Source organism: Penaeus vannamei, chromosome 30, assembly GCF_042767895.1.
Source record: "Penaeus vannamei isolate JL-2024 chromosome 30, ASM4276789v1, whole genome shotgun sequence".
NCBI lineage: Eukaryota > Metazoa > Arthropoda > Malacostraca > Decapoda > Penaeidae > Penaeus > Penaeus vannamei.
Window position 1 is genome coordinate 4862561 of NC_091578.1, and position 10000 is coordinate 4872560.

A 10000-nucleotide genomic window follows, 5' to 3' on the forward strand; every position below is an offset into this window, starting at 1 on the left:
TTTTTTTATTTGGGGTATATTTTGAGAGAACGTAGATATAGATCTTATGTGAAACAGCTTTTTTTTTTTCCTTCTTTTTTCTATTCATTATATTATTATTTTTTTTTCATTTTGGGGTTTATTTTGAGAGAAAATAGATCTAGATCATATGTGTAATAGCTTTTTTTTTCTTTTTCCTCCTTTTTCTATTCATTATATTACTATTTTTTCGTTTGGGGTTTATTTTGAGAGAAAATAGATATAAATCTTATACGAAGGCGTGTGCACGTGTATCTTATTGTGCAGTATTGATAATAAGTATCGATATTCGTTTTCTTCCTAAGGAATATTTGTCCTCGAACATACCACAAAACCATTCGAGACTTTTTTTTTTTTTTTTTTTTTTTTTTTACTTCCAAGGGTCGCATCGATTTCCCACAAGTTTTCTTAACTATCGTTACTTGGTTAACTTTCAAAATATTTTTGGAAACGATATTTTGTGCAGACGCTTTATTGATTATTGATGCTGTTACTTTAGTTTGAAAAGTTTCGACATGCAAATTCAAGCTGCGTGTTCATTTTCTGTTAATACTCAAGTCTAGTCTATATACATGATAATCCACTTTATACTCTGTATACTAGAGACACACCGTACACCATTAACACCAGACCTACGCCACGTACTGAAATGATTTATCCTTTCTACCAAACCTATACCACTTGTACTGAAATGATTTATCCTTTCTACCAAACCTACACCCACTTGTAGCTTAAATGATTTATCCTTTCTACCCCCCCCCTTTACAGTCGCCCCCCGGGTTTCACTGAAGCTCGGAGCCACCCTCGGCGTGGAGCCCATCACGGAGGGGAAGGACGTCTACTTCGAGTGCGACGTGAGGGAGCAACCCAGAGGCCAGGGACATATCATATGGCATCATAATGTGGGTTTTCGTCCGTAGAGTTTTGTGCGATGTGTGAGAGGAGATTGGGCCAGTGGAGGGTGTGGAGGGGTTGGGGGATGGGGTCATTGGTGGGGTAGGGTGGAACTGGGTGTGTGTGGGTGGGGGAGAAGGGGTTAAGGAGGGTGGGAAATAAAGTTGGGAAAGAGGAGATTTGGAGAATAAGGGGATTAGAGAAAGAGAAACGAGGAGGAGACGGTATACGAAAGATGCTATTATAAAACTAAAGATTATGATGAGGATTTAACAACAAACCAGAAATACAGACGAGGGGAGATTTTATGACTATACTCGAGAAAGAAGCAGGGGAAATAAACCTGCTTATTCACAGTGTTTGAGAGGGAAACCCATTTTTCATTCTCAAAAAAAAAAAAAAAAAAAAAAAAAAAAAAAAACTCACCCAGGAAAAGTTGGCACCAAAAAGGACTTGAAAATGCCACAGGAAAAATGTTAAGCCCCCGGTTAGAGTTGGTTTATAGTTGGAGTGCTCAGTGTAGGCCGACATGGTAGAGCACTTACCAGCCGACGACCTGTGCAACATTCTGGGTTGAGAGTTCGGAGCGAGAGGGGGAGAGTGAGTGAGGGGAAGGAGGAGGAGGGAGGAGGGGAGGGGAAGAGAGATGAGTGAAGGGATGGAGGATGAGGAGGAAGGGAGGGCGGGAGTGAGTGAGGGAAGGGAGGGAGGAGGAAGGAGAGGGCGAGAGCGAGTGAGGGAAGGAGGGAGGGAGTGGCGAGAGTGAGTGAAGGATGGAGGATGAGGAGGAAGGGAGGGCGAGAGTGAGGGAAGAGCGGGGAGGAAGGGAGAGAGGGCGGGAGTGAGTGAGGGAAGGAGGGGGGAGGAAGGGAGAGAGGGCGAGAGTGAGTGAGGGATAGTGAGTACGAAGGAGGGAGGGGCGAGAGCTGAGTGAGGGAAGGAGGGGGAAGGAAGGAAGGGAGGGCGAGAGTGAGTGGATGGAAGGTTATGCGGGAGAGGAGGGAGAGAGGGCGAGAGTGACTGAGGGATGGAGAGAGTGAGTGAGGTAGAGTGAGGACGAAGGAGTGAGGGACGTGAGAGTGAGTGAGGGAAAGGGGGACGGAGGGAGTGAGGGAAGGAGAATGAGGAGGGCAAGAGTGAGTGAGGGAGAGAGTGAGAACGAAGAAGGAGGAGGGAGATGAGTATCAGGGAGGGGGGGGAGGGAAGAAGGGGAGGGGTGAGAGTGATTGATGGAGGGAGGGCGCGTATAAAGGAGGGTGGGAAGGAGGGTGGGTGAGTCTGGGGAGGAAAGGGGGGGGGGAGGAATGTGAAAGGGGGAAAGGGAAGTGGAGAGAGAGAAGGAGAAGAGAGGAAAAAAGCGAGAGTGCATGTAAAATAGTGCTTGGCGGGAATTTCAAATGTGAATTCGTAATGGACATTATAATGTCAGATTCACTTGCAAGAGTTAATATCATGCTATAGACGTTAAAAAGCGTCTGCATTTGCATAAAGTAGACTCTAAGAAAAAACATTCTCACAGATGTAGTATGTATACTGCACATTTGCTTGTGTCGGTGCATGCGTGAAAGAGAGAGAAAAGAGAGAGAGAGAGAAAGATAGATAGATAGATAGAGAGAGAGGGAGAGAGAGAGAGAGAGAGAGAGAGAGAGGGAGAGAGAGAGAGAGTGAGAGAGAGAGAGAGAGAGAGAGAGAGAGAGATAGAGAGAGAGAGAGAGAGATAGAGAGAGAGAGAGAGAGAGAGAGAGAGAGAGAGAGAGAGAGAGAGAGAGAGAGAGAGAGAGAGAGAGAGAGAGACAGAGAGATAGAAAGAGAGAGAGAGAGAGGGAGATAGAAAGAGAGAGAGATAGAAAGAGAGAGAGAGAGAGAGAGAGAGAGAGAGAGAGAGAGAGAGAGAGAGAGAGAGAGAGAGAGAGAGAGAGAGAGAGAGAGAGAGAGAGAGAGAGAGAGAAAGAGAGAGAGAGAAAGAAAGAGAGAGAGAGAGAGAGAGAGAGGGAGAGAGGGAGAAAGAAATAGAGTGGAAGAAAGAGTTGGAGAGAATGAAACACACATCCACATGCACACAACTCATGAATATGTTTATGCAAGGACGTATGAAAATGACCTTATTTCTCATCCCAGGGAGAGAAAGTGGAGCACCAGCTCAAGGCAGGCATCCTCGTGTCCTCTAGTAACTTGGTGCTACAGGAATGGCTCTTCACTTGAACATCTGCTGGGAACTACACCTGCACAGCTGTCAACTCCCTGGGTGCTACGACCAGCAATGTGGTGCCACTCCACATTAGATGTAAGTATGCATGTCAGGTCTCTTTTTATATACCCAATTTCTCCTTTCAGTCTGGTATTTTTATCACGACATTTTGTACTCGATAATCAAAGTATATTGGCATAAAAAGGTGATAACCCTTCCTGCGGTGTATACTTATATTGCTGAATGTTCATCACACTTTCCTCACCTGTCATTACATTTTTTTTCGTTGCCTCATCATCTATTCATGTCCTCAATCAATAAATCAACAGCCGTCTCGTGCATCTGCCTGCTCTGTCACGGTAATTACACGGAATAAAGCCTCCCTGTATGTCTCAACTTGCTGCGCTTCCTTCCCATGTCGCGCTAAGCCAGCCCTGGAAGCAAATGTCAAGCCAGTATCAAGAATACACGCGTTGGCTTGTATTGTTTCTTGATTGCTTGCTTGCGATGGTACCCTGTTTCCCCGTTCTCTGTCTCTCCCTCTAAACTTCCTCTTTGTCCTCCTTCTCCTCCTTCTTCGTGTCCTAACTTCCATCCTACCGTTATCGCTCCTCGTCCTACTCCTTGTCTTTGTTCTCCTAGCTCTCTCTCCCTGTCCCCCTTCTAGTTCTCGTTCTCTTTGTTATCCTGTTCATCCTCCGTAATCTCTCCCTGTTTTGATCCTTATCTTTGTATTTCTTGACCTCATTCTTTTCGTCGTCTGGCCCATTATTTCCTTACCCCTTTACCTCCTTCTTTTTCTCTCCTCATCCTTCCCTTCATCCACGTTCTCCTCACCCTCACTCTCACCCTTCCCTTCCCTTTCCCCACCACATTCGTCGTCCCCCTTCCCACGCTTCCCCTACTCCTCCCCATCTCCCTCCTTGTCCCAGCTCTCCCCCTCTTCCCCTCCCCATATTCCTCCTTGTCCCAGCTCTCCCCCTCTTCCTCTCCATATTCCTCCTTGTCTCAGCTCTCCCCCTCGTCTTCCCCACCTACCTACATGTCCCACCTCCCTCCATAACCCAGCTCTCCTCCTTGTCTCAGCTCTCCTCCTCGCCCTCCCCACCTCCCCCCTTATCCCTTCTCTCCCCCTCTTCGTCCCCCTCTTCCTCGGCGAGCCCTCCCCTTCCCCTCCGCGAGCACAGCAAGCAGCATAAATACACGCGCGGAAATGACAGGTCGCCGGGACGTGCTGGCGCGGAAATGGCAGTTCGGGTCGGGTTCTCGTCGCCCCGTGGAGCGAGCCAGCGGGGGAGGGGGACGTCGGGGTTCTGCTTCGGCTCGACGGTGAACGCCTTCCGTAATGGGGTGACGTAGGGGCCTGGTTCAGCGTGTGTGAATGGGGGAGGGGGGTGCACGTGCCTGGGTGCAGTTTTTACGACGGGTACGATGATGTACGTATGTCCAGTGACGTCGTTTAAAGTACGTGGATCAATATATTCAATAAATTCACAGGGTCAATGGGAATGGAAGTGGTTACAGCACATAAGTAGAACGATATTGACAAAAAAGGAACAATATAACATGTTTACAAGATATGAAAAAGGGGGCATTTTTATTTTCAATTTCATTCAAATTTGATGTCCGGACGATGGAAGCGGCGGTATAAAAATTTTGTGCTCTTTACCGCTAAACATCTCCAAGCACGCGAACCTGTGAATAAACAAGCTGGACCTCCGTAATGGCATTCCAAGTTGCAATAACATGTACTTGTTTCGTGTGCTTAGTTGGTCTCGAGTATTTCATTTTCCTGCTTTCGTTCGTATCGTTTCTCGCATTAACTGGCAAAGGAGCTCTTCCAGGAGTATGTGGAAGTAGAGGAACGAGGAAACATGTGATAATAAAAAAAGGAAAACTGGAGGATAGAAAGAAAAGAATGTTAAGGTCCAAGAGGCCGTCAGGGACGTCACACACGGGAGTGAACTCAGAGCAAATTGGATCCTCCCAGTCAACGTCCTAAGCTTCTTTCCCTTCCTCCCTCCCCTCCTCCTCTCCCCTACCCCTCCTCCCCAGGCCTCCCCTCCCCTCCTACTCCTCCTCTTCAGGCCTCCCCTCCCCTCCTCTCCTCCTCCTCAGGCCTTCCCTCCCCTCCTCTCCTCTTCCCTTAGTCCTCCTCTCCTCCTCCTCCCTTTTCCCCTCCTCCTCCGGCCTCCCTTCCACTTCACTCCTCCTGCTACTCCTCCCTTCCCTCCCTCTGCCTCTTCCCCTCTTCCCCTCCTTCTGCCTCTTCCCCCTTCCCCCTCCCTCCCCCTTCTCGTCATGTCTCCCCTCCCCCTCCTCCTTCTACCCCCCTCTCTCTCATTCCCTCCCCCTCCCTACCTCCTTTCAATCGCTGCCCTTCCTCCCCAGCTCATCCCCTACCCCCTCCCCCTCTCCTCAAACATCCATCACACACAATCCCCCTCTTCCCCTCCCTCTCCCCCCCCATCCATTCCCCGACCCACTCCCCTCTCTCTCTCAAAGGTCAGTGGATCCTCCGTGCCTGCCGGGGTCTCCTCACAAGCATCGGTCCGCCTGCATGCTTTGTAGTTCTCGTTCTGTCTCCCCTCCCTACTCCCTCAACCTCCTTCCCTCCCCTATCTCCTAACTCTCCTTCCCTCCCCCTCTACCCTCCTTCCCTCCCTTATCTCCTAACTCTCCTTCCCTCCCTACCCCCTATCCCTTCTTCCTTCCCTCCCCTTCCCTACCCCCAATCCCCCTTCCCTCACACCTCCCCTATCCCCCTGCCCCTCCTTCCCCCACCTAAATCTCATGCCCCCTCCCTACCCCCAAACCCCCCCTCCCCCTACTCTCCTTACCCCCCAAAACCCCCTCCCACCCACTCCCTCCCTCCTCCTCCCCCTTCCGTACCCAAACCTTCCTCCTTCCCTCTCCTCCCTTACCCCCTGTTACCCCCAAACCCTCCCTCCCTCCCTCCTCCCCTACCCCCCCACCCCCCCCTACTCCCCCCAAACCCCCTCCCTCCCTCCCCCTCCCACCCCCCTCCCTCCCCCTTACCCCCACTCCTCTCCCCCACCCCCATCGCCCCTCCGTCATGCATTCTTCATGGGGGTTTCCCTTTGTCGTCGCTGTTGCTGTCATCATGATAATTTAATTTAATTTAATCTAATTTTTATAATAATTTAATTTATATAATTCAGTTTAATTTAGTTTAATCATAATTTAATTTAATTTAATATTTAATTTAATGATAATTTAATGATAATTAATGATAATAATAATAATAATGATGATTGATAAGGATCTCTCCCCCCCGCGGCTGTGCATGATGCGGCGGCTGCTCAGCTGCTCACTCGGTTGCTTTTGTCTTTCTTGTTCTCGGGATTGCTTCATCCTTCTTTATCAGCGTTGTTTTTTTTTCTTACCATTCTCCTTAGCGTTGCTGTTGTTGGTGGTATGTTTGTTATTTTTATCATTATTGTTATTATTGTGTTTATTATTATTGTTATTATTGTTATTATCAATATTAATATTATTGTTATTATTATTATTATTATTATTATCATTGTTATTGTTATTATTATTATTGTTATCATTATTATTATTGTCATTATTATTATTATTATCATTATTATTGTAATTGTTATTATTATTATTATCATTATTATCATTATTATTATTAATATGATAATAATAATAATAATTATTATTATTTTAATCATTATTGTTGTTGTTGTTGTTATCATTATAGCAATTATCGTTAGTATTATAATTACTTTTATCATTATTATCATCATCATCATTACCATGATTGTTATTATCATTATAACTACCATAACTATTGGTTTTGTTAGTATTGTTATCACTGTAATTATCTTTATTATCATTGTTATTTTTTGTTACTATTGTTTTTAGTATTTTTATTATGATTATCATTACTACTACTACTACTACTAGTAGTAGTACTATCATTATTATGATTATTATTATTACCATTATTCTCATTATCATCATCGTCATCATTATCATTATTATTATCGTTATAATTATTGTTATTATAATAATGATGGTTATTATCACTATCATCATCACCATTATTGTTATCATAATCATTACTTATACTAGTACTCACTATTGTCATCAATACTGTCATAACAATCATTATTCATTTCACTGATACTCCTATCATTATCATCATCATCCTCATCATTACTTTTATCACCAGTATCCCCATCATCATCATCGATTATTCCCTCATTCTACACCGATCGGGAATAACCCCAACAAAGATAATAATACTTCCAAATAATAAACAAATAAATAATAAACAAAGATAATAATAATACAAAGATAATAATGATAATAACAAAGATAATAATACTTCTTCTATGACACAGCATGACACCAGTTTTCAAAGGGTTGTCTCGTTTCACTCTCTCGGCGCCGTGTAAACATGCCATTGCTGAATATCCTCTTGTGTGTGTTATTTAAGCCTGTACATTATAATCCTATTTGGGCTCTGAGAATAGGGCGGGGGGGGGGGAGAGGCAGGAAGGAAGAAGGAAAAAGAGGGGATTCTAGTCAATATGTATGTGTGTGTGTGTGTCTGTTTATTTTTACGTACGAAGATTGACAGATTGACGCGCACGAAAGGAAACAAAGACACATACACACACACAGAGAGACGCACGCACACACATAGACACATGCACATGCACAAAAACACACACACACACAAACACACACACACACACACACACACACACACACACACACACACACACACACAACACACACACACACACACACAACACACACACACACGCACAAAAAAAAGAATCACGCACAAAAAAAAGAAAAAATCACACACACACAACCCCCCCCCCACACACACACACAAACACGCACACACGCACACACACACACAATCACACACACACACACGTGGGTATTTCTACATCTGCTTGCATACACGTCTCTGAACTTCTGTTTGCGTAAGGGTTATCAGAGGAAAAGGGGGAAGAGGAAGAAAGACGAAGAAAAACACACGACGGAAGATTGGAAAGAAGTCAGCGGGAAGATCAGCTGTTCGTCCGTGTGCCTTTTTCCCAGCTGGGTCGAGGGAGGTCATCCGAGAAGGAGGGGAGTGGAGGGAAGGAACGATAAGCGAAGGGAGAGGAGAGAAGGTAGGGTAAGAGAGATAGAGGATTCTGAAAGAAAGGCAGAGGAAGAGGAAAGGAAGGAAGACGTGCGGAAGAGGAAGAGAGAGAAACGAGAGAAGGAAGGAGAGACGGAGGAAGAGGAGAGAAAGACGGAGAGGAAGAGAAGAGAAGAGAAGGAGGAAGATTAGGATAGAAAAGCGGAGATAAAGAGAAGAGAAGATAAGGAGGAAAGAGGAGGGAAGGAAAGACATGAGGAAGAAGGGAAGAGAACACAGAAGTGAAGGGAAGGAAAGATAAGCAAAGAAAGAGGAGAGAAAGAAAGGAAGAGAAATAGAATAATATGAAAGAAAGGCGAAGGAAGAGAAGAAAGAAGGGAAGAAGCAAGAGGAAAGAAAAGGTAGGCGAAGGAAGAATAAGAGGAAGGAGAGATAAAAGATTAGGAAATAGAGGAGACGGAGAGAAGTAAGGGATACATTGAGAAAAGAGGAGGAGGAGAGATAAAGAGGAGAACGAGAAAAAGAAAATATTACAGGAAAGGAGGACGAATAGAGAGATTAGAGAGAGAGAGAAAAAAGAACAGAGAGAGAAGGGAAAAGGTAAGAGAGGAAGATAGGAGAACTTGGGAATAGGATGGATAAAGAGAGAGTAATAAGAAAGTAGAAGAGATGGAAGATGAAGAGAAACAAATGAAATAAATAAATGAAATGGTAAGAAAAGGAATAATGGGAAATGGCGAGAAGAGGATAGAAATATAAGAGTGAAGAAGGAAGGAGAAGAGGGAGAGGGCGAGATAATATAAATAAGGGAGGAAACGGAAAGATGGAATTAGGGAAAGGAAGAGATAAGAAGAGAGAGGAGAGTGTATGTTTGTATGTTCGTGTTGTGTGTGTTTACTGTCCATATATGCTGTATGTGTGTGTGTGTGTGTGTGCGTCAGCTGTTTATATATGATGTATGTTTGTGTTCGTGTGTGTTCGTGTGTGTGCGTGTGTGTGTGTGTTTGTTAGTATGTGTGTGTGTGTGTGTGTGTGCGTGTGTGTGTGTATATTTGTTAGCATGTGTGTGTATCTGTGTCGCATGTATGTGTACGTGTAGTTACGTACATATATACGTATACACGCACGTAAATATGTATATACACCTTTTCTTTACAGCTGGATAGTCTCTCTGCCATCCACTCCACCATTCACCTGGAGCCAGAACCGCCACGACTTGTGCTGGGTCATATACTATACAGCTGATACGGTCGCATTACTTTCCTTTATAAACTACACTCTTGTGGATTCAAATCAAATCGGGGCTCGACTTGTATTCGACTTGTACTCAGGTTACACCGAAATGGATTTCCTGCACCAGTAATTGGGCAAGAAATGTATATGTATATATATGTGTGTGTGTATATATATATATATATATATATATATATATATATATATATATATATATATATATATATATATATATATATATATATATATATATATATATATATATACATATATATACACGCACATTAAGATTATTTTCACTATAATTCATAGTATTGTTATTACTATTATTGTTATCATTATCATCTGTCTCACTAAATATAAACGTTTACCAATCACTCGCATCAGTTATCCTCTTCCACCCACACGTGTCTGGCCTCAAAAGTCTGGTGTCCTCCCCCCCTTTTTTTTTTTTTTTGTTTTTTTTTTCCCGTTGAAAATATCCTCTCCGGAGTTCATGCAACTCAACATTTCCCATTCTATATTTG

General features: G+C 44.1%; 1 pseudogene; it reads left to right on the plus strand.

Annotated features, from left to right (window-relative positions):
- The window catches only part of LOC138867557 (nephrin-like), a 329612-nt pseudogene that overhangs the window by 257833 nt on the left and 61779 nt on the right, over nucleotides 1-10000 (plus strand).